General features: G+C 44.6%; 1 long non-coding RNA gene across 1 annotated transcript; it reads left to right on the top strand.

Moving 5' to 3' along the window:
- Positions 1-3,834: 3,834 nt before the first annotated feature.
- On the top strand, positions 3,835-24,029 carry LOC119847025. Its single transcript, XR_005290053.2, has 4 exons — positions 3,835-3,898; positions 18,420-18,538; positions 20,735-20,792; positions 22,272-24,029. It is a non-coding gene; the product is annotated as an uncharacterized LOC119847025 (long non-coding RNA).
- Positions 24,030-26,228: the final 2,199 nt, after the last annotated feature.

Here is a 26,228-nt window from a genome sequence, read left to right as displayed (position 1 = left end):
CACCAGACCCTAGCTCAGTAGGGGGCAGCAGAGGGAAAATAGCAGCCCCTAGGGGGTTGGGACACGGGAACACGAAGGCCATTCCCTGGGGGTAGTCTTCTGGGAAGGGGAAGGAGACAGCCCCAGGGGCAGCAGTAGCAGCATAGGAGGGGGCCTGGGGTCGGCGTCAGGAGCAGGGTCGGAGAGAGGGGCGGAAGTGGGATTGTGGGCCCCAGCCACCAAGCCATGGGGGGGGTAGCACCTCTCCACTGGGTTTAGGGATCTGTGGAGTGGGAAGGGGGCCCTCGCGCTCCAAGGCAGGTGTGGCTACGGCATTGATAGGTGGGGAAGCAGCAGTGGGGCCCCCACTTGGGAAGGAGGTTGGCTGCCCCACATCAACGAGGGATGCCCCTGGTCACTCAGGTCCCAGCCGCATGGCACTGGCTGTTGCCTCACTAGGCTGGGCGGCTGTTAGTGGGAGGCCATATGTGGCAGGGCTGGTGGAAGAGTTCAGGGGTTCCTCAGAGGTGGGAGTAGAAGCAGCAGTTAGGGGGATGGAGCATGGCGAGTGGGGGACCAGGGTGAGGTCACCCAGATAGAGGCCCAATGGCAGAGCTTTGTCCTCCCCCTGAGTGACTGGTGTCAGACCTAGGCCTCGATCTCCATGAAGATGAAGGGGAAAATCACCACGCCGGGGACCTCCTCGCTCGCCTCTGAGCATGTGGGGAGTTCAGGTGGCAAGGGGGCAGGAGGGGTTCCATCAGAGGCCCCGCAGGGAGGGACTCCGGACGAGGGGCAGTGCTATCCTCCATTGCTGCCATGTCATCCCCAGCCAGCTCTAACAGATGGGATGCACCCAGCAGCAAAGCACAAGGCTCGGTGTCAGTAGCCCCCTTCCTGGTCTTTCGGGGGGCCTCCGCATCAGATGGAGGTAGCCAAGCTTGAGCCTTCCACTTGCCCTGCTTCCCCTGTACTTGGACTCAGCCCTCCATGGCATCATCTGTGTGCTAGCCAGAAGGGGTCTGATCAGGGGGCAAGGGCACGGGAACATGGGGAGATAGCGGTGGGGTGGCACGAGGGAGGAAAGATTCCCCCTGGGGTGGGCCCTTTCCCACGCCCGGCGGTAATCCCACCACACCCTCCTCCATAGGCCCTGCCAGACTGCACGCAGCAGGGGCAGGGCTCTCCGGCACATCTGGGTGCACTGGAGAAGGTAACCTTAGGGCATGAGTGGGAGAAGTGGTGAGCTGGGAAGGAGGAGGGGCAGCTCCAGGCGCCAGGCAGCCAGGGCACAGGCGATGACCGGGCTGGTGCCCTGCCGGGGACTCGGAGGTCCCCAACGCTCCTCTGTGCTGGACCAAGGGGCAGTCTCTCCTGACGTGCCCCAGCACCTGGCAGAGGTAGCACCGGGCCTCCCCCTTAGAGTAATGCACCTGGTAGCAGGCCCTCTGGTAGGGGACTAGAAAGGACCCCTCAATCACCTCTCCATCATGCACCGCTGGCAGCAGTTGAAGCTGCACCTGCTGGTGGAATGAGAGGACATGATGGAGGGTGGGGACTTTGCAGCCCAGGGAGAGAGAACTGACAGCAGTTTCCCCAGGGCAGAGAGGGCGGGTAACTGGGCGGCATTAGGGAGGAACGAAGGGATGGAAGTCAGGACCAGCCAGACTCCCAGGTCCTCCAGCTACTTCACTGGGATGAACACGCCCCCCACCGCCAGGCCCTTTTCCACCTCCTCCTGGGCAGTGGCCTCTGACACCAGGAAGACAACGACCTTCCCATACATTTTGGAGGCACCACGATGACCATGGGCCCCACCACCCTCACTAACGCCTGCACATAGGTCTCCACGTGGGGCGAGGCGGGCACCTGGAGGCAACGGACACCGTGCTTCCTGGTCAATGTGGGGAAGGGGCCCTGGCCACCAGAGATGGTAGCAGAGGCGGTGGCCAGGAGAGATGACATAGCGGCAGGTGGGGAAGCCACCATCACCTAAGCGTTTGCCCTGGGGGCCAGGAGAGGGGCACCCGCAGAGCTGGTGGAGGGAGTAATGGGAAGGGACGCCGTGGCCGGTGGTGGGGCCACGGCAGCCCTGCCATGGTGGGCTTAGTCTTTTTGGCAGGGCCCTTACCCTTCTTTTTACCCTGGCCTTTCCTGCCAGCTGGGGGGCTCCCCCAGAATCTGAAGGGACAAGGGATGAGGCAGCAGTGGAGGTCACCCCATTGTCCATCACTGCCAGTGCTCCAGCAGGGGCTGTAGCAGGTGGTTTGGCAGTGGTGGTTGAGGTGGGAGCCACAGGGGATGATGGGGGGGGCAGGTGGAGGAGGGGCAGCAGGGACTGTCCGAGGAGTCTCACCTGCTTTGTCCCCCGCCATAATGAGCGGGGATGGAGGAGAAACACTGGGGGGGGGGGGGGGTAGGAAAGGGGGAAGCAGGTCAACCACTCCTCCCTGCTAGGTTGCAGGCAAGGGAGTAGGGCGCCAGAATGGGGCGGGGGGGCTGGATGCAGGGGGCTATCAAGGACTTGCAGGGGTTCACTCACCAGCACAAGATGGGATTCCAGCTCCTCTAGCTGCACTAGGGGACGCGGGGGCTATAATTGCATTGTGGGGGGTGCAGTGAGATGGGTTCAAACTGAAATAAGGGAGGGCACAAGCACATGGGAGGGGGCATGGGTGCACAGAGCAAAGGGCCAGTCAGGGCAGAGGAACCAGGGGTGGGGGGATGGGAGATGACAACCAGGCTGGGGATAGGACAGCGAAACCAAAGGGGCTAGCATTAGAGGCTGGGGTGGGGCAAACAAAACTGCAAAGGGAAAGGGGTGGGGCAGGCAAACTAAAGCTGCTGAGGGGCTGGGGCAAAAAGGAGAGAGAGAGGGAGACAGCTGCAGGGAAGAGCACATGTACCCACATGCGCTTGCAAAAGACTCAATGTTTGCTGGCTGCTGCTCCAGGCCCAAATGGTGGTGAAAGGGCACAGCAAGCCAAGCAAGCAGCTGAGTCCTTGAGGCAGGAGCTGAGGCAGATGGTAAGTGTACACTAGGGATGGTGGAGGGGACACCGGGAAGGGGGGGGGGACACAGATGGACCAGGGGGCAGGCTCCATGCCCCACCCCAGACCCCCACCACAAGAGCACAGTTCAAAAGTTACTCAGTCCTTGGTTGGAAGGCCCCCTCCACTATGGTCTGTAGAGTCTCTGCACGCTCCCCCAGGAGCTGATGGTCCTCTTCTTCCTCCTCGAGGCTCCAGCAGCTCCTAGGCAGCAAACTCAGCAGCAGTTCCAGTAGGCAATCCAGTGGTCAGGCAGGAAGGACCCCTCTCAGCTGGTGATGGTGTTCACAGTAGCAATGGCTGGGCTGGGGTCTCTCACTCCCCTTCTCTGGGGAGTGGGCCAGAAGCCCCACCAAGGGGCTACAGCAGGAGTAGCAGCAACCAAGTGTGTGGGGGGGGGGGATCAGCCAGCTAGCAGATAAGGGTGCGAGGGTCTGGCCCAGCCAGCTGAGTTGCTGGAGGAGCTTCAGCGAGAGCCTAGCACTAGCAGCCTTCCACCTCCCTCTAGGTCAGAGGGCTATAGGAGAGGAGTTAGAGGCCAATCTACTGACCACTGGAGAAGCAGTTTTCTTTTCCCTGTCTGACCAGAGCAGGGGCTGCTCCAGGTTAAGGTAGACACATGACTCCAATTAGCCTGCAAAGAGTCAGTTGAAGCTGTTAGGCTAATGAGAACACCTGACTTCATTTAACCTGCAAAGAGTCAGGTCAGGCTATTAAGCTAATGTGACCACCTGACTCCAATTAAGGTCCCTCTGATACTATAAAAGGACTCACTCCAGACAGGCCAAAGAGAGCTAGGGGAGAGGAAGTGTGGCTGAAGGGTGAGGTAATGAAGATGTCCTCAAGCCACTGGAAAGGGCCCCCTAAGGTAAGGGTGAAAGAGGTGTTAAGAGAGGGAAGTGGTTGAGCTGTGGAGGAGTGGTCTAGGGAACTGTAGCAATTCTGGCAGTGAAAGGTTGGCTGCCAACAGTTGCTGTCATTAGGGTTCCTTGGCTAGAACCCAGAGTAGAGGGTGGGTTCCTGCCACTACAGAAACTCTTCCTGGGAGGAGAAGACAGGCTCCTGTCAGGACAGGAGGCTAAACTGTTTTGGAATAAGCCTGTAGGGACAAACAAGACTGGGAGTTCTCACCAACCTTCTTGCTGGCTTATGATGAAAAGGGCTTAGTATACTGTACCCTGGCTCCAGAGAGAGAAGGGCTACATGGAGGGTCCCAGTGAGTCTCTGATACTAGCATAAACTGCCTGGAAGTGCGGGACCCCTTGGGACAATGTTGGAGCTGTATCATATGTCTTTAGACGCTGTCCAACGTATGGGATGATGCACAACCTGTACAACCCCAGATGTTGCCCCAGGGGTGCTGTGCTTCAGAGACATACTTCTGAAGCTACTCCCCTGTGCTTCTACCTTACCCATGGGGTTTAGTAATTGGCTTGTGGGCAATACAGGTTGCCAATTACAACATTTCCCATGTTGGAAAGTGGTCAATCTAGGGTTCTACCCCTCACATCCAACCTGCTATGCACACAAGTAGGAAAAAAAGCTTAGAACTGGACTTCATGCAATTGGTGTACCTGTTTACATTTGTGTGTCTGGACCTGTAGTCCATGCAGGGATTAACAGACTTGAAGACTAGAAAGACCATTATGACCATCTAGTCTGGCTTTCTGCATAACGGAGGTCATAGAATGTCACCAAGTGAATACTGCGTCTAGCCCAAACGCTTGTGGTTGAACAAAAGCATAACTTCTATAAAGACAGTAACTTCTATTTAAAGACGCCCAACAATAGAGAATTTTTATCCCTTTATAATGGTGGTGGTAGGAAGGGGGAAGGATTGTTACCACCTCTTATTCCTGTGCGTAGTCCAACTCAAAATCTAGTCCCATAGGAGGACAAGGTATGAAGTATTGTGGTATTCTCTATTTATTGGCCTATGTTTTCTACCCTATACTGTTATGTAGTATTTGCAGTGTTCCCTGTATATATACATTTGGATCCAATGTTCTCTCATTTTTTATTAGATTAAATTCCAAAGTTTGGAAAGCACTTTGGGATCCCTGGATCCTAAATGTCAGTTTTTGGTATCAGAGTAGCAGCTGTGTTAGTCTCTATTAGCAAAAAGAAAAGGAGTACTTGTGGCACCTTAGAGACTAACAAATTTATTTGAGCATAAGCTTTCATGAGCTACAGCTCACTTCATCGGATGCATTTGGTGGAAAAAACAGAGGAGAGATTTATATACATAGAGAACATGAAACAATGGGTGTTACCATACACACTGTAATGAGAGTGATCAGGTAAGGTGAGCTATTACCAGCAGGAGAGCGGGGTGGGAGGAGAACCTTTTGTAGTGATGATCAAGGGAGGCCATTTCCAGCAGTTGACAAGAACATCTGAGGAACAGTGGGGGGAATAGTTTTTACATTGTGTAATGACCCATCCACTCCTAGTCTTTATTCAGGCCTAAGTTAATTGTATCCAGTTTGCAAATCAATTCCAATTCAGCAGTCTCTCATTGGAGTCTGTTTCTGAAGTGTTTTTTGTTTCATAGATACAAAGTCAGAAGGGACCATTATGATCATCTAGTCTGACCTCCTGCACAACACAGGCCACAGAAGCTTACCCTCCCACTCCTGCGAAAAACCTCACCTATGTCTGAGCTATTGAAGTCCTCAAATCGTGGCTTAAAAACTTCAAGGAGCAGAGTCTCCTCCAGCAAGTGACCCATGCTACAGAGGAAGGTGAAAAACCTCCAGGGCCTCTTCCAATCTGCCCTGGAGGAAAATTCCTTCCTGACCCCAAATATGGCGATCAGCTAAACCCTGATCATATGGGCAAGATTCACCAGCCAGATGTTACAGAAAATTCTTTCCTGGGTAACTCAGATCCCACCCATCTAATATCCCATCACAGGCCATTGGGCCTATTTACCATGAATATTTAAAGATCAATTAATTACCGATGGTTGAAGAATTGCAACTTTTAGGTCTGTAATAGAGTGACCAAAGAGATTGAAGCGTTCTCCAATTGGTTTTTGAATGTTATTCTTGATGTCTGGTTTGTGTCCATTTAGTCTTTTACATAGAGACTGTCCAGTTTGACCAATGTACATGGCAGAGGGGAATTGCTGGCACATGATGGCAATATCACATTGGTTGATGTGCAGGTGAACGAGCCTCTGATAGTGTGGCTGATGTGATTAGGCCCTATGATGGTGTCCCCTGAATAGATATGTTGGTATGTTTATTGAGACTGGGAGCCCTGGAAAACGCCTGAAGTGTGTGCTGATTTTATTTATATTTTTAAATCTTGTTTAAACACAGTTTCATGACAGGTGGGAGCAGAGTGTAGACAGGGCCAGAAGGTAAAGCAGGGAAGCTATGCCTCCGAGCCTCCAAGGGCCAGCATATAGGGCATTGATCCAAGAATGTGGGCTGTTAGATATCAATGCAGCAATCTCACAATTATATGTATTAATGTATTTGTTTTAATTTTATATACACATTCCATAAAAAGGAGTGTCCATCCCTTCCCCCAGATACAACTGTATTTTTAAATGGGTCAAGGAGTATAGCAAGAACCCCTCTTCACCCAAACACAACATAAATCACAACCTAGTAGCTAAAATCATATTTGCAGCCTCTGTGACCTCCCACATGAGTCCTCCCAGTTTCTCTCTGTTTATGAAAACACATGTGCCTCATAGCCTGTTCTGAATGTTGACAGACTAGGACTATTTTGGAACTCACTCCTCCCCCCTCCCCCAGTCTGAAAATGTTTAGAGAACAGCTTATCAGCTCTCTCCCCGCGCCCCCCCCCCCTTTATATAAGTGAGCCTCCAGCCTAGGCATTGCTGCTGTGGCAGTATGTCCTGGGGATAGAGGTGGTATTTCAAATAAGTAGGCCGCAGGCAATTTTGGGGTGGTTGATTGTATTATGGTAGCACCTGGAATCTCCAGCTGAGATCAGGGTCCCACTTTTACAAGTACAGTAAAAGACAGTCCCCGCCCTGAAGAGTTTACAACCTAAATAGACAAAACTGACAAAGGCTGGGAGGGAAAACAGGTCCAGAAAAGTGAAATTAATTGCCCCAGATCACACAGAAATAGAACCCGTGCTGCCTTCTGCTGTTTTCTTTTATGGGTCAAAACCAGCACCTTAAATTCTAGCTGGTACCGAATGGATTGTCAGTGCAGATCTAAAAGTACTTGATGTCATGTGATCCTGGAAAGATGTTCCCCTTAGCAAATGAGCTATGCATTCAGCACCAGTTTCCAGACAGATAAAAGGTGTAGAGCACATTACAGGAGTCTAATCTGGAGATAATAAAGACATGGATGACAGAAGATGACATTGTTTCATATCTCACTTTCCTAATGTAGCATTTCTAGTATACATTATTTACCATAATAAAAATTAGACTATCAGGATCCAGATTCTGACCTTGATTAAATGGGTGTGAATCCAGAGTAATCTTGATTGATTTATTTTTTGGTCAAAGCATAATGGTGGAATTTGCTGTTTTACATGGCTATTTGCAATTCCAAAGAAATATTTAGCACAAATGTGGCTAAAAGTAATTTCTATAAAGCATAAGGGCAGCAAATGGAAAATAAATGACAGATTCCTATTCTGAGTTTACATCAGTGAATTGAGGTGAAAAGTTGGTCTCATGTCTTCATGAGACAGAGGTAAATTTTGAGTGTAAAATGACAAACTCTTAGGAGGAAGGTCCATAGACATCAGGTGACATCAGAAGAACTTAGCAGAGACACTGGGCATAGAGAAGACCAAATAAGCATGAGAAAACTTCACTCTTTTTCTGTGATCTCTAATCATATACCAGGGGAGCAATCATGCCAGGTTACTGATCACCACTATATTGTCTAGGTCAGGGGTAGCCAACCTGAGCCTGAGAAGGAGCCAGAATTTACCAATGAACATTGCCAAAGAGCCACAGTAATACGTCATCAGCTTCCCCCCGTGCCTCCCACCCACTGGCAGCCCCGCCAATCAGCACATCCACCTCCCGCTCAGCTGTTTTGTGGAATGCAGGAGGCTCTCAGGGGAAGGAGCGAGGGCATGGCAGGCTCAGGGGAGGGAGCGGGAAGGGGTGGAGTGGGGGCGGGGCCTATGGCAGAGCCAGGGGTTGAGCAGTGAGCACCCCCTGGCACATTGGAAAGTTGGTGCCTGTAACTCCAGCCCTGGAGTCAGTGTGTCTATACGAGGAGCTACATATTCACTTCTGAAGAGCCGCATGTGGCTCCGGAGACGCAGGTTGGCCACCCCTGGTCTAGGTTGTGCGGTATACTGCCTCTGATTTCTCTGGAATGCTGTTGGTACTAATTTCTCTATCAAAATGTTAAGGAAGTATGAAAATGGGACTCTGAAGTACTTATAAATTCTGTGGATGCTATGCAAAAGTTATTAGAGAAACTAATAACTGAGGTAATATCTCTTATTGGACCAGCTTCTGTTGATGAAACCAACAAGCTTTTGAGCTTACACAGAGCTCTTTTTCAGGTTGTCCGAAGACAGTGGACCAAATTCTGCTTTCATCTACATCAGGGATTGGCAACCTTTGGCCCGGGGCTCGCCAGGGTAAGCCCCTTGGCGGGCCCGGCCGGTTTGTTCACCTGCCGTGTCCGCAGGTTCAGCCAATTGCAGCTCCCACTGGCTGCAGTTTGGCTTTCCAGGCCAATGGGGGCTGAGGGTTGTGCTGGCCGCTGTTTCCCGCAGCCAGGGCCGGCTCCAGGCATCAGCTTTCCAAGCAGGTACTTGGGGCAGCATTCAGAATGGGGTGGCAGTCCGTATCCCGCGGCTGCAATTCGGCAGCAGCTCCGCTGCTGTTCTGGGGGCGGCAGAAATTCAGTGGTAGCTCCGCCGCGGTTGCGGCGGTGGCAATTCGGCTGCGACTGCTTGGGGTTGCAAAATTGGTAGAGCCGTCCCAGCCTGCAGCCCCCATTGGCCTGGAATGGTGAACCGCGGCCAGTGGGAGCTGTGATCGGCCAAACCTGTGGATGCGGCAGGTAAACAAAGCGGCCCGGCCCACAGGTTGCCAATCCCTGATCTACACCAGTGTCACCTTTTTGAAGCCAGTGAGCTTCATGGGGATAACTAAGGCAGAGTTCATCCAAAATGCTGATTCCTTACCTGCATTATTCCTGTAATAGAAAATGAGCAGAAATGGAGAGTTGCAGTGGATTGAAATAGATAGATATTTATCTGATAAAATTGATATTTCATTTTTTGCAATGTATGAAAAATCATTTTTTCAGGCTGATGTTTATTCCTGCTAAGGTTTTAGAGAACTTCCCTTTGGTCTTAGATCAATCCATTGTCAAGTTCCTTAAAGGCAGCAACATTTATAAATTGTATAAACTGCAGATGTATAATTCAGGGGAAGCATTAAAGTATGGTCTAAAACACTTGTATTAAAATATGATTTAATACAAGATCTTACATTTATAGACTCATTTTATAAAATAGAGCCCTCCTATCTGAAATTTGATCTGTTTTAATAAATTCCATAAAATGGAATTGAGACAACAATGTTGGCAGCTAAATGGGCTGTTTTAAAATCATGTGTTGATCTGTCATATTTATTTTTCCATTATCTGCCCTTACACTTTCCACAAATTGCTTTCAGCTATATCTTTGCTAAATGTTTTTGGAAGTGCAAAGGGCCATATAAACTTCAAATTCTATCATTACTGCTTGACACCACAAGCTCAAGGTTAATGGAACTTCTTTGTGGATAAAAGGAAAAGTAAGTTTTAAGCTGAAACACCTGGTTGGTACTTCCAAACTGCAAAGGTCCTAGAACACTAATCACATAAGGAAAGGCCAGAGACAAGTCCATAATTACTCGGTGTCTATTGCTAGATTTTGCTCCAGTGGTCTCAAGGCTTTTCCTAAAAGCATGTGCTCATTGTGCTACACCATACAAGCCACCCCAGGCTCACCCTCTGTTATCAAACATCTGTAAAACTAGATGTATTTTGAGAGGTGCAAGTAATATATTCTTTCTTCATATAGTAACAATCTTCCTGTTGTAAGAATAATTTGAACTGGAAATCTGTACCTCGGATCCCATTATTAGGCTTTACCAGGAGGAACAGGAAGTCAAAACTGATGTGTAAATCTCACTATAACAAACTAGAAGTCTGCTTCTTTGCAGCTGGCTGATTACAATCTCTTCTGGCAAAAAATGTAGAAATTCACCAGTGTCCTACCTTGACAAATGGTTCACAGTAGCCATGCTTATAATTACACCTAGGAAGGCATTCAACAATGTTTTGGCAATATTTTCCCTAATGTTTTGTTACCTTTGAAATTTTAGCTAAAGCTGTACTGACTTTCCCTAATGACAAAGTATATAGCAATATTTGCTTCTGCGCAGAACACTATAGATACATTAAGGCTCACAGATTCCAAGGCCAGATGGGACTGTTGTGATCATCTAGGCCGATCTCCTGTATTAAACAGGCCATAGAACTCCCCCAAAATAGTTCCTAGAAAAACATCCAATCTTGATTTAAAAATTGTCAGTGATGGAGAATCACCATGACCCTTGGTAAATTGTTCCAATGGTTAAATTGCTCATTGATTTATTTCCAGTCTGAATTTGTCTAGCTTCAACTTCCAGCCATTGGATTGTGTTATGTTTCTTTGCAAGATTGAAGAGCCCATTCTCAAATATTTGTTCTCCATGCAGGTACTTGTAGACTGTAATCAGGTGCCCCTTAATCTTCTCTTCATTGAGATAAGTAGATTGAGGGCCTTAAGTCATCGCTATCAGGCACGTTTTCTAATTCTTTAATCATTCTCATGGCTCTTCTCTGAACCCTCTCTAATTTATCAACATCCTTCTTGAATTGTGAACAGAACTGAATGCATTATTCCAGCAGTGGTCATATCACTGCCAAATTCAGAGGTAAAATAATCTCTCTCCTCATTCTTGGGATTCCAAGGGTCGCATTAGTTCTTTTGGCCACAGCATCATACTGGGTGCTTATGTGCATCTCCTTATCCACCATAACCTCCAAATCCTTTTCAGAGTCACTGCTTCCTAGTGACTCCCATCCTGTGAATATGGCTTACCTTCTTTAATCCTAGTTGCGTACACTTTCATTTAACTGTAATAAAATGCATATTGCTGGCTTTTACCCATTTTACCAAGCAATCCAGATTGCTCTGTATTAGTGACTTGTCCTCTTCATTATTTTTCCACTCCACCAATTCTTGTCACCTGCAAACTTTATCGGTAATTTATTTTTCTTCCACATTGATAAAAATGTTCAATATCATAGGACCAAGAACAGATCCCTGCTGAACCCCACTTAGAAACACACCCACTTGGTCCTGATTCCCTGTGTATAGTTGTATTTAGTCGACTTTTAATCCATTTAAACTGTGCCACATTAATTTTACATTTTAGTTTTCAGTCAAAATGTGATATGATACGAAGTCAAACCCCTTACAGAAATTTTATTATTACATCAACTCTATTACCTTTATCAACCACATTTGTAATCTCATTAAAACAGTCTTGTTTGACAAGGTCTATTTTCCATAATCCCATGTTGATTGGCATTAATTATATTACTCTCTTTTGAGTCCCCTATCAGCCCCTCTATTGTCTTGTCAGATGGACAGGGCTATATTACCCTTATCATCCTGTTTACCCTTTTTAAATATTGGTGCAAGTCTTCTGGAACTTCCCCAATGTTGCAGGCCTGATTGAAAATCAACATTAATGGTTCAGCAAACTCCTCAGCCTGCTCTTTTAAAACTCTCAGATACAAATTATCTGAACCTGCTGATTTAAAAATGTCAGATAGTGGCTACTCAAGTTAAACATCCTTGTGAGATACTAGTGGAATGGAAAGAGTGTTGTATGATTATATGTTTTTCCCAAATACAAACCAGAAATATTTATTGAATACTTTTGCCTTTTCTGTGTTTACAATTCTACTAATGAACAAATACTTTTGTCAGGGTTCCTTTTGTTCCTAATGTACTTTAAAAAAATCTTTATTGTCCATAACTCTGCAGCCAAATAATTTCTCCCTGTCCCTTTCCTTCCCTTATCAGATTTCTAAAATTCCTAGCTTCTGGTTTATATTCATTACTATCAACTTCCCCTTTCTTCTATTTGTTATATATAAACCAGACTAGTTACTAGTCCCTAGGCACTATGGCAAGGCAAATAAATGATGATACTCCTAGGATAGAATTATTGTTTGGGTTTTTTTAGCACTTAATGTTTCTCTGGTCAATATTTAGTAATATGACATTGATAACACACCTTTTGAAGAGAGATATTACTGTGCTACATAGTGACAGTGCCAGGAACTAGAAAGGTCTGAAACATGTAAGAGAAATGATAGTATAATACCTAGCTCTTATTAAGCACTTATCAGTGAATCTCAAAGCACTTTACAGTGTCATCTCCATTTCTCAGATGGAGAAACTGAGGCATGGAGTGGTGACATCACTTGCCCAAGGTCACCCAGCAGGCCAGCATCAGTGCCAGGAACAGAACTCAGATTTCCTGAATCCCAGTCTAGTTTTCTATATACTAGACTAAAGAGAGCCCAGTATGGGCTAAGTAACAACTGGAGAAACTACTAGCACCTGAAAGTATCGTCACAGCAAGTAACAGAATCTCAGAATGAAAAATCAGTCATTTTGTGGAATCTTGCTGACACCATTCTTCTGCTTCAAAGTGTTCTTTTCATATGGTCACATTCAGCCCTGTGTGAGCTGTGTGTGGAACTCTCACTCTAGCACAGAATTTAGCCCTAATGCAGAATGAGTCTCTGAGTTTTCCAGTCTTAAAAGGACACTTCTATACCATTTTTTCACTATTTGGATCTGATTCTCCTCCCCTTTTCATTGCCACAAGCTGGGGGTGACTTCAATGAAATCAATGGACTTAGACTTTCTCATTAGGAACTCGCCCAAGACTATGATTTCATTTCTTATAGTCTGCCAACCATTGGTCACCAAGGTAACACATTTTGGTTGTGCAAGTTTTGTGGTTTAGAACAAACACTAGTGATCTTTCCCCAGAACAGTTATAATCACTGCCTATCATAGCTAGATTCAAACATCTGAAACACAATCCTAAGAGCCATCTAATGGCCTTCATTTTTATATGCATGCATAGTTTTGTAAATTTAAAATTCAGATTTTTCCCATTCTATTAATGTTGGTTATAGTAGGTACTTATACATTACACAGTGCTGCTTTCAATGATACCTTATATAATATGGGAGATATGATTTTAGGAATTACTTTTGGTAGCTTGCACCTAGGTTGGTGGAGCAATACAGAAGTGTTGCACTTCAGCTATATAAAAAACCCAGTGGGTACTTGGTGCCTTAACAGCAACTGCTGGCAAATTTGTGTATTAGCATCGGTATCTATTAAAGAGGAGGCCATTGCTTCACCATCCAGATGAAGGAAAGGAATAATGATCACAGTCATGGGAGGAGACTGTAGGTAAATAGTGATTCCCTCCAAAAGAGATGGGGATTCTCTGGACAGTGTGGCACTTGCTGCATTTGGATGTGGGCATGGATGGAGAGAGCTTGTACTCAGATGGGGGCCAGAGGGTCATACCACTGCTACCAACTCCAAATGGAGGAGGAGAAGAAGAAGCTGTACTCTTAAGAATGTGCACTAAAGGATAACAAAGGATTGGGTTCACATCACCACCAATGGACATGTAAGGCTGTTTGGTTTGTACATTCCTCCAGAACCCTATCCAAAAGAAACGGTATCAGGAAATGTGTAAAAAGAAAAGGAGTACTTGTGGCACCTTAGAGACTAACAAATTTATTAGAGCATAAGCTTTCGTGAGCTACAGCTCACTACATCGGATGCAGGATAGTGATCACTTAAGATGAGCCATCACCAGCAGCACGGGGGGAGGGAGGAAAACCTTTCATGGTGACAAGCAAGGTAGGCTATTTCCAGCAGTTAACAAGAACATCTGAGGAACAGTGGGGGGGGAGAAATACCATGGGGAAATAGTTTTACTTTGTGTAATGACTCGTCCATTCCCAGTCTCTATTCAAGCCTAAGTTAATTGTATCCAGTTTGCAAATTAATTCCAATTCAGCAGTCTCTCGCTGGAGTCTGTTTTTGAAGCTTTTTTGTTGAAGGATAGCCACTCTTAGGTCTGTGATCGAGTGACCAGAGAGATTGAAGTGTTCTCCAATTGGTTTTTGAATTTTCTAATTCTTGATGTATGATTTGTGTCCATTTATTCTTTTACATAGAGACTGTCCAGTTTGACCAATGTACATAGCAGAGGGGCATTGCTGGCACATAATGGCATATGTCACATTGGTAGATGCGCAGGTGAACAAGCCTCTGATAGTGTGGCTGATGTGATTAGGCCCTATGATGGTGTCCCCTGAATAGATATGTGGGCTGAGTTGTCAACGGGCTTTGTTGCAAGGATAGGTTCCTGGGTTAGTGGTTCTGTTGTGTTGTTGCTGGTGAGTATTTGCTTCAGATTGGGGGGCTGTCTGTAAGCAAGGACTGGCCTGTCTCCCAAGATCCGTGAGAGTGATGGGTCATCCTTCAGGACAGTATGCCAACATTTTTATGGCTGACTTAGAACAATGCTTCCTCAGCTCTCGTCCCCTAATGCCCCTACTCTACTTGCACTACATTGATGACATCTTCATCATCTGGACCCATGGAAAAGAAGCCCTTGAGGAATTCCACCAGGATTTCAACAATTTCCATCCCACCATCAACCTCAGCCTGGACCAGTCCACACAAGAGATCCACTTCCTGGACACTACAGTGCTAATAAGCGATGGTCACATAAACACCACCCTATATCGGAAACCTACTGACCGCTATTCCTACCTACATGCCTCTAGCTTTCATCCAGATCATACCACTCGATCCATTGTCTACAGCCAAGCTCTACGATATAACCGCATTTGCTCCAACCCCTCAGACAGAGACAAACACCTACAAGATCTCTATCATGCATTCCTACAACTACAATACCCACCTGCTGAAGTGAAGAAACAGATTGACAGAGCTAGAAGGAGTACCCAGAAGTCACCTACTACAGGACAGGCCCAACAAAGAAAATAACAGAACGCCACTAGCCATCACCTTCAGCCCCCAACTAAAACCTCTCCAACGCATCATCAAGGATCTACAACCCATCCTGAAGGACGACCCATCACTCTCACAGATCTTGGGAGACAGGCCAGTCCTTGCTTACAGACAGCCCCCCAATCTGAAGCAAATACTCACCAGCAACAACACAACAGAACCACTAACCCAGAAACCTATCCTTGCAACAAAGCCCGTTGCCAATTCTGTCCACATATCTATTCAGGGGACACCATCATAGGGCCTAATCACATCAGCCACACTATCAGAGGCTTGTTCACCTGCGCATCTACCAATGTGATATGCCATCATGTGCCAGCAATGCCCCTCTGCCATGTACATTGGTCAAACTGGACAGTCTCTATGTAAAAGAATAAATGGATACAAATCATACGTCAAGAATTATAACATTCAAAAACCAATTGGAGAACACTTCAATCTCTGGTCACTCGATTACAGACCTGAGGGTGGCTATCCTTCAACAAAAAAACCTTCAAAAACAGACTCCAACGAGAGACTGCGAAATTGGAATTTTAATTTGCAAACTGGATACAATTAACTTAGTTTTACTTTGTGTAATGACTCATCCATTCCCAGTCTCTATTCAAGCCTATTTCCCCATGGTATTTCTCCCCCCCACCCCACCCCCCACTGTTCCTCAGATGTTCTTGTTAAGTGCTGGAAATAGCCTACCTTGCTTGTCACCATGAAAGGGTTTCCTCCCTCCCCCCCGTGCTGCTGGTGATGGCTCATCTTAAGTGATCACTATCCTTACAGTGTGTATGATAAAACCCATTGTTTCATGTTCTCTGTGTGTGTATATAGATCTCCCCTCTGTATTTTCCACCAAATGCATCCGATGAAGTGAGCTGTAGCTCACGAAAGCTTATGCTCTAATAAATTTGTTAGTCTCTAAGGTGCCACCAGTATTCCTTTTCTTTTTGCGAATACAGACTAACACGGCTGCTACTCTGAAACCAGCACAAGATAGGCAAGGTAACAGTGACTCCTAACATGTCAGGATCTGATTTTTGTAGTTTGTGTACCTCAGAACAAATTTACATGTCCATATCTTTCTGATTATTTCTCTGTCCTGTTGTTCTGTTATCCAAGTCACAAGTATCACTTGATAGAAAAACAAAAGACTTGCAAAGAATTTCCCTAATTTCCTGAAATAGGGGATTAAAGGAGGGACAGGGTGAATGAGCAACAACATCAGCATAAAAAGAACCTTCTACTGCTGGTATGAGGAAAGGAAATATACTGATGGAATACTTTCACTGAAACCACACCAACAACATTGGCAAGGAGTGCTCATCCTGTTGCTGTAGTTGTGGAACAAAAGAAGAATACTTGCATGATAAAGCTATCCTATGTTTTCAAGTCAATTACCTTAATTGAATTATTTTGTCTTCTCCTCCTCTTTTATTCTTTCTTCTGTATCTGCCTTAACAGAAGCCTCTGTATGCTTTTGTAGTAAGGTTTGAATTCAGTGGAGTAGTTATACAAAAGATGGATCTGTAGCCTTATTGTTCCCATACATGAAAATGGAATAAGCATCAAGGTATTTTCCTAGTGATTTTTAACTGTTTTACATTTTCATAATTGAGACAAGGATTTTACCAACTAGATGCATTCTTGGAGGGGACTGTTCCTGTAAAGACCTTATCCCTATCGATGGAAGTGTGGGTGGATGGGCAATGGCAGGGGATAAACATTGTCCTCTCTCCAAATCTGAACAGAGGCAATAGCTAATATAACACTGTAAAAAGCAGGGAGGTATGCAGGATAATATCTAAAAATACTTTTGAGTTAGAAATCTTGCTGGGGATAGAGTTAAATCTGTGGCGAGGGGGAGAAGAGAGGCTGGGTGATATAGAAGGAGAGAAGTAGGGTGATACTCGAAGTAAAACTAGTGACAAAGGAAGAACAATGGAATAACTTGACAAATATGGAAAGAGGGAAGGATGGATTTGGGGATAAGGGATTAGATTAGGATTGAGGAGCTCTGGTTTTAATTCCTATCTTGGTTACCACAAATTTCCTTTTTGACCTTGAGCAATTCATTTATTTTACTCAGATTTCAAAGGCGTGAATGGGAGTTAGATACCATGCTCTCATTGGTGAGGGGTTTTTTAAGTGGGAATTTTTGAGTGGCTAACTGCCTTTTCTGCCTTTGAAAATCTCACCCTTTATTTTTATATGGCCAGATTTTCAGAAATGCTCAACAGCCCTCATTGAAAAGCTAAGTGCTTTTGAAAATCTGGCCCTGAGTCTCTCCATGTGTGGGTTCCTCATTTGTAAAATAAGGAGAATAGTTCCCTTCTACCATTCTTTGTGTGTCTGGTCTAATTAGATTGTAAGGTCTTTGGGGAAGGGGCTCGCGCGCGCGCTCTCTCTCTCTCTGTGTGTATATATACAATGCTTACTACAATGGGGCTCCAATACTAGTCTTTACTCTGTTGCATTGAATTTATTTTTCTCCATCCCTCTGTTGCAGATTCCTACCATCGGATTCTCTCTCTCTCTCCCCATTAACTGAGTCAATATTTCAGGTTCTGTGGTGGTGGGTGTGGTATAAGAACCTGAATAGAATAGAACAGAACTTGTTTTAGGCCTGTTCAATTAGTAGCCACTTTGAAAAGGAAGGGCTGTTTCCTGAAGCACCAGTTTAGTACAACACAGGGGTAATGGCCCACAGGCTGTGGTACCATAAAATCATAGAAATGTAGGACTGGGAGGGAACTTGAGAGGTCATCTAGTCCAGTCCCCTGTACTGAGGCAGGACTAAGTATCTAGACCATCCCTGACAAACAGTCTATTAAAATGACCTTAGGAAGGTAGTGTGCAAAAGATAAGATGAAAAAGACAAGCTGAAAATCAAGACACAAGAGAAGTAGTGACTGAGCAACTTGGAGAAAAGGGAAGAAGAAAGAGAGGTTGATCCAAGACAAGAGTATATAAGAAAGAAAGGAATGATTAAAGTATGTGAGGCAACAGGATAAAGAAAGGGCTGAGAAAAGCAGAGAAGGGGAGAGGGACTTAAAAGAAAAGGACTGTGTAATTTTGAAATTATGACCTTTTAATGGGTTATTAAATGTTTGCTTGTGTTCACTTATGTTTTCTGAAGGTGAGAGGGAGAGTGAACAGAGGGCGTTGATTGGTGTGTGTGTGTGTGTGTGTGTCAGTCAAAATACCTGCTAAGGTAATTATTAATTCTCTGTACACTATAGAAAGAATGAGATAAAAGAAGAGCTGCATACAGAGAATCAGGATTTGTTGTGTGATATTCTGTGTAAGCTCCACACAGAAGATTAAACATTTAATTTTCACCCCCAGGGTCCTCCACCCTGTAAGTATGACTTATATTCTTTATTCCTACATGTAACTGAATTAAAACCAATATTAACTCATCTGGGAACTATCCAGCAATAACTCATACAGTGCAGGTCATGATTACCTTCTTAATCATTTCCAGCTGGTGGAGGGCTGCCATCACCCCACCACCGCACTGCCCTCCCCTCATGTAAGGGTTAAGGGGTTTGTGAAGCTTTATTTTTACCAACTTAGGTTAAAACTTCCCCAAGGTACAAACTATTTTACCTTTTGCCCTTGGACTTTATTGCTGCCACCACCAAGCGTCTTAACAAATATGTAACAGGGAAAGAACCCACTTAGAAACGTCTTTCTCCCCCAAATCCTACACCCCCTTTCCTGGGGAAGGCTTGATAAAAATCCTCACCAAATTGCTTAGGTGAACACAGACCCAAACCCTTGGATCTTAAGAACAATGAAAAAGCAATCAGGTTCTTAAAAAAGAATTTTAATTAAAGAAAAAGTAAAAGAATCACCTCTGTAAAATCAGGATGGTAAATACCTTACAGGGTAATCAGATTCAAAACATAAAGAATCCCACTAGGCAAAACCTTAAGTTACAAAAAGACAAAAACAGGAATATACATTCCATTCAGTACAACTTATTTTATCAGTCATGTAAACAAAACAGAATCTAACGCATATCTAACTAGATTGCTTATTAGCCCTTTACAGGAGTTCTGACCTGCATTCCTGCTCTGGTCCCGGCCCAAAGCAACACACAGACGGAGAGAACCCTTTGTCCTCCCCCCACTTTGAAAATGTTTTGTCTCCTCATGGGTCATTTTGGTCAGGTGCCAGCGAGGTTATTTTTAGCTTCTTAATCCTTTACAGGTGAAAGGGTTTTTTCCTCTGGTCAGGAGGGATTTAAAGATGGTTAGCCTTCCCTTTATATTTATGACCGGGTTGGATAAATGAAGCTGTCTCCATATTCTACCAAATATTAGGACCCATTCCCCAGCTTCTTTATGGGATGCCTTCCCCTAAGTCCACTTGCAATCTAGGCATGAGAAGGGGCTCCGATTGGAGGGACAGTTTATATACCCCCTCTTGGGTGTGTGTGTGGGGTTAGTGGTTTATCTGAGCTCCACCAGCCTTCACACCCACTCAGATGATGCCTTCCTCACTCTCCCAGTCACCATCCCTCTTCTGGGGGGGAATGGACCTTAAGAGTCACTATCCTCTTTCCCACCAGTCCACTATCCTCTTTCCCCCTGCCTTTGAGGCTGGAGTGGACGGTGTTATGCTATGTAAAATGAGTGTAACATGCAGGGCAAATCCTAGAGAATTGTCTCACAAATGCTTCTCAGACTGTCTCTGTTCACAATGGTATAGTAAAGATGGATGGAAATAGGTTGTTTCTTTAGATTTTCTTCCCAAAATAGCTTCTCAGGCCTGCCCAAATATTCTAAGGCTGGCTCTTCCCCTTTCTAATGGTATAAAAAATGGTATCTAGGCCTAAAATGTCAAGACATCAGACCTTAAACCTGTCTCTGTTCCAGGCTTAATACTGGGAAGGAGAAAAAAGCAATGTCTCTCTGGTGGTCTTTTTTTCTTTAGCTGATTTCTGAAGTTATTCCAAGTTTTAGAATGTTGGGAGAAGTCCTAGTGAACATGGTTTGGTGGGCAGAGTGAAGGTCAAAGTTTTATGATAAAGGCATCTATCACATATGCCATGGAAAATAATGTAAATGGAGATTTTCAAAGCTACCTAAGGGGGTTAGGTACACATTTCCCATTAAAGTTTAATGAGTTGTGCATCTAGGACCCTTAGGAAGCTTTGAAAGTCTCAGCCATAATAGTTTTTAACAATACAATTATTCAAGGAGTTTAAGATCCTATGGACCCTCCTGGCTGCAGCTGACCATTGCATTTCTCTCTTTATGCTAACGACTGCTAGCTTGATTCTTCTTTGACGTTGGTAATACAGTCCATTTTTCTAAACATAAAAATACATATAATGATATACCATGGCTTCACTATCAGTGTGGGGGTTGCATGGGAACAGAAAAGAAGCCCAGATAAGTCAATCTGGGGTTAAAGCCTAAATTTAACTTTTTTGTCTTTGGCAAACTAAGTTTATATTGACAATTTTGGCTGAACTGAAAAGGCGACTAGAAGGAATTTACTATTTGAAAGGGGTCTCATTTTCTGCAATCTTCTTCTCTCTCAGCCTTCTCCCTATCACTATCTCATTGGTCCCATGAAAGTCCCTGTGGACAACCTGGAATGTAAGTGAATCTCTTTGCTTATTATCTGAGGAAAATTACAAATACAATTGAAGTCTTGGGCAACAGCTGCCTCTAATTATTGTGCCAGAGCATGCAGGGACACAGCTTTCAAAAGGAGGGAATTGGAAAACTAGAGATACTGAATTCAACAGTTTGAGATATATTTGTGTACAAATTGTTTCCCCTCTAAACTAAACTACCTCCCGGAAAGAACACAACAGATACAAAGTGATCACATATTAACAAAGTCCCTGAGGATAAAATACTCAGATAAAACTAAGCAACAAGAGAAAGAGAAGAAAACAAACAAAATAATGGTTTTACAGAACACTTGGGGTAGCCTGAAAAATATCCAGCTACTACATCTGTTGTTGGATGATGAGAAAGTAAGAACATCTGAAGAGAGGAAACTAAACAATCAAGTAGAAGTGCCTCCACAATATAGGTCAGAATAAAATTTAAGCTAGTAAAATAAAGTATAATAATTATGGTAAATTAGGCATAATACCAAGTTTTGAGATTGAAATCTACAAATGGAAATTACTAAGTCCTTTACAACAGCAGTCAGTATCCATATTCCCTTTTGTGGCACCCATTTTACAGATGGGGAAACTGAAGCCCAGGAGAGAATAGCATTGCTGAAAGTCACCTAGCAAAGTAGTGGTAGATCTGGGAATTGAAGCCAAGTCTCTTGAATCCAATCTAGTGCCCTACTCATTAGGCTACACTGCCTTCCCACAAGGAAGTAACAACAAGACACAGTTAGGGACAGGATAATGAAGCAAGGCACCGCTAGTCAGTTCCCTGTTGTTCAAAAGTGACATTCTGTTGCTTCAGTTTTTATTAACCATTAGAGGGCTCCTGGATTTGGATGGGGGTATACAAATGTTTTACTTTCTAGAATTGGGTAGAGCTTGTTGGTAAATGTGTGAAGCTGACAGGACTGGATCATGGGACTCACTACATAGTCACTTCCAGGTGGGTTTTTTACCCCCATACAGATCAGATCTTATATCCTTTTCATTGTTTTTACCATGCTGATATACAGAGTTCAAAATAATGCATTTTCATTAGCTTATCCAGCTCATTAGGCTATACGCTCTTAAACAAATAGAGTATCTGAGCTTTTAAGTCTCCAAGACCCATTTTGTTAAGGATGGAAGTAGGTGTGGAGGTAAAAATTTTAAAAGCACATGAGTTCCATTGGATGCTTTTTCAGTAAGGCACTCCTGAAAATATTACTCATGGTCTAAAATGAATGACAATACAGCACAATCTAGCAAGGACAGACCAATGGAACAGGTGAACTAATGGGGTGACCATCCACATTAAAAGAAAATAAAAGACAAAGGTATGAAAAAATACCAGGCAAAGCTTATCTTTATGGGACGGCACCTCAGAATGTTTCCTGCTAGAACAAACATACACTGAAAAACACATCTTTTGTATGACATTGTATTATCTTTGTTTTATTATTAGTGTGAAGTATGGATATCTACATGAAAGAGACAAATTGTCACCCACTGACCTACAGTATCTAATTTAGATAACTATGGGATGCAGACAGAACATGAGCCCCAATTGATGCCATATGAACTATGGATGATTTGGGAAATTATTCCAGAGGATGAGGAAGAGAAGAGGTTGCACACTCCTAGCAGTAAAAGAATTTAATGAGTTTGTGATGAGGGGTGTATCCCACACAGGCAATAAAAGGGTTATGGTGTGCCTGAGAGACCAATTGTGCTACCTAGCTGCACCTTTGGGATGGGCCAGGTTTAATTAAAGATGAAGCCCAGCAGGGGAAGGAGTTGGATAGTGACTAGAGAGAATGCTGCACCCCCTGTCTTCACACTAGGGAATGGAGAGACTGGCAGGGTCAAGGAGGGAGTCTAGAGAGAGTTGGCCATGGGAACCTCTCCTGAGAAGAGAAGTCTGGCAAAAGGCCATAAGAGAAAGCAAGCAGCTAGCAGGGTGGAACATGCTACATTGGGGAGCACTCACAAAAAGGCAGAATATGGACTTCCAAGGAGAGAGTCTGAAGAGGTCTTCAACTGAAGAACAGAGTGGGTTGAAAGGCCAAGCCTGGGGAGGATAGAAATTGCTTTATCTATATTTTTGGATTTGGAATTTTGTTTAGGGATTCCAGGGGGAGCCCTGAGATTCCTATTTTCTGAAAGAAGGGTGAATGAAGAGAGGATGTGGAGAGATGGTCTGAGAAAAGACTAGAATAGGAAGAAGTCAAAGGGATGCAGCAGCAGAGACGAGACTTTGGCTGCTGGTTATAGTGTTGCTGGATTGGAATCCATTTTAGTGAGTGGGCCATGGTTCCCTACTAGCCACTAGGGAAGAAGAGACCTCTGAGAAGGGCATAAGGATGACTAAAAATACTGAGAGAAGCGTGAGAGACTGAAAACCTTCTGAAAGGTCAAACTTCTATTACCTTGGAAAGGGCAGAACTAAAGTGTGACCTGGCCAGAGGGATGAGTCACAAGAAGGGGTGTACCACCATGAGCACTCGCAGGAGATGCAAGAAAAAAAAGAGCTGCTACACTATATCCAGCCCTGAGGGGTATGTCCGCAGTGAATCCACCTTTCTACAGGGTTGCATTCTCATCTTCTATTCTGGTCGTTTTGTACTGCTCTGGCATTACAAAGCAGTTTGAAAACTACCCTAAAGGATTTGGGCTGAGGATTACCCTGGTGTAAATGAGTTCCAGGATGGCATAAGGCTAGCATAAGTAGCTGTAGGCCACCTACTGCCTCACACATCACATGGTGGGGCAGGGGGAGTCTGAATGGGGAGTGACATGTCATGGGTATATCCAAGCAAGGTTAGAATTCACAGTGGCTGATCCTTGGATGGCAGAGTGGTCTCTGTGGCACCCCTGCAGCTTAAAACAAACCTCCCACCCTGCCCCAGGGTTGGAGAAATGTAAAGTTGGTTAAGAGCCACCTTTTCTCCCACACTCAGTTATGCTCAATTCAGGTAAGGAGCCAGCCCAACACCTGAGATATCTGAGAAGCTGGACATCAAAGATACATAATCTTTGTTGAGAATCCACAATCTCAGTAAGGCTTTTTGAAACCTTGGCAAACACTTTTTTGTTTTAACCCTGGCGACAGAGAGGCTTACAGTTTAATTAGAAACAATCCATTCTCCCTGTGCCTAAATTGCTGAATAATAAACTATAGCCCCAGAGACTTTGTCCTCTAAACATTCTCACTACCTTACTAAGCCAGACCCTTAGTTGAGCTGCATTCTATTAGGGCTATCTCCGCTCTTGTGAACTGAAACTCATTTAATTAAAATGTATGCATACTGATTTAAGATTTCCAGCTCAGTGCCCACATTTTTATAAGTTGGGCCCATGGATTATGGAGGATGCTGCATGTAGGTGGCAAACCACATTATTTGTGGTGTAATTTATTACTGTTTACTCCTCATCCTGGTGGCTGGAAAGTGAGGGTGGAAGCAGGGGTGTGTTAATTGTGTTGGATGATAGGAACAACTCTAGGGGAAATGCTGTGGAAAATGTTGCTTCCCCTCAAATAAATATAAGACTCATTATGTTTGTAGGATGTGGGACATGCCTATGAAAATGAGGACAACTGTGGCTTTTGGGACAGGAGGCAACTCATGTTGACTCACGTTACATAAGTAACATAAAAGCAGCTTAAGGAATTGATCCAGTGAGGAACTGATTATCCTCAACTTGCATTACATTCAGCAGGAGTTGAGGGATCTCAACACTTTACAGGATCGTACTTCATAGCATCATACCCTCTATGTACAAAACCAGTAATTCTAGATGTGGTGAAATTCATTGTTCAGAATTACTGTAATTTTAAAAAGATAGGGAATATTGTCAGTGATGCTATACTGTCCTTTTGGATAGATGAAACATATGGAACAGTTCAATAAAGGTAGCCAACTAAGATGAAGACTCTAAGGACAGGTTGTAAATATGCTAGTACTTCTTGCTTTCTGGAATATAGTCAATTTCTTTGGGGCTCTGAGATACTGATTTCTAAGGTCTGAGTCAGAAGGAATTGTTTAGTGTTGACTGTTCGTTTCCAAACGAGGAGTTTATAAATTGAATCCGACAGGGATAATACACATTGTCATTTCCAGCTATGTTCAGTCTTTGAGCTATGCAGGTAGCTAAATCACATTGTGCCAAGCTCCATGAAGGGCTGCAAGGCAATGGAGGCAAGAGATGCTTTTTCTCTCCCTTGACACTCTGCAGGGACTTGGAATAAACTGAACCTTTGTGCCCAATGGCTCAGAATGTAGTACCACCTCTGGTGCTGACTTCTCTGAAAAAGGGAGTGTCAAGCAATGGTCCCAGGCCTTGTGTGTACAGGTAAGGCTGGCTCAGCACAAAGGAGTGGGTAGAGAACATGCCAAACAAACTGTATAATTTAGAAGAGTTTCACTTTAGTCTTTGTATAAGAATAATTTTAAAGACAGGCTTGAAAAGAGAGCAGTTCATTGGTGAACAAAGAAAAAGAGGGAGGCCCAAAGACGAGGGGGCAGCTGTGAAGGAAAAGGATACAAAAGAAGCACTTAGAATGGATGTTTGGGAGGAAAAACAGGCAATGAAGGTAGAAGTGATTGGACCTGTGGTTAAGGCACTGGCCTGTGGAAATCTGAGTTCTAATTTCACCTCCCCCATAGACTTCTTGTTGACCTTGCGCAAGACTCATAGGGTATGTCTATACTGTAATTGGACACCTGCAGCTGGCCCGTGCCTATGGGCTTGGGCTGCGGAGCTGTCTAACTGAAGTATAAATGTTTCGTGTGAGCTACAGCCTGAGCTCTGGGACCCTTCCATCTCACAATATGCTAAAGGTTGGGCTCCAGACCAAGCCCGAAGGTTTACACTGCAATTAAACATCTCACAGAGTAAGCCCCATGAGCCCAAATAAGCTGGCACGGGAAAGCCATAGGTTTTTTTATTGCAGTGTAGACATACCCTTAATTTCTCAGTGGCTCTGTTCTTGATCAGTAAAATGAGGGAGATTAATACTACTTTTCTCCCACCCATTGTCTATCTGGTACATTTAAATTGTGAGCTCTTGCGTATGTGAGAGAAACCGTCTCTCGCTATGCATTAGTGTAGTTAGCACAATAGAACTCCTTAACTTGGGGTCTAGCTGCTACTGTAATATGAGCAGGGCAGAGGGAAGTAACATGGAACTCCTGTGTATTTTCTTCAGCTGCTTCCATATGCATCTCTTTTTCTCCCCCAATCCCAAGCAATGGTCTCAATAAACATCTCCCATCACTAGCAGGGAGTGACAGAGCTGGACATGAGCCACTGCAGAAAAGGAAACAACTCAAAACGTCTTTAGCTTAAGGATGTTCTATCTCTAGCAGGTAAGTGAGCTTTAAAAAGGAAAACAAAGAGTTGGTTCCTTCAATATATCCAC

Source organism: Dermochelys coriacea, chromosome 1 (genome assembly GCF_009764565.3).
Source record: "Dermochelys coriacea isolate rDerCor1 chromosome 1, rDerCor1.pri.v4, whole genome shotgun sequence".
Lineage (NCBI taxonomy): Eukaryota > Metazoa > Chordata > Testudines > Dermochelyidae > Dermochelys > Dermochelys coriacea.
Note: the sequence above shows the minus strand (reverse complement) of the source record. Positions and strands in the feature narration are given on the sequence as shown.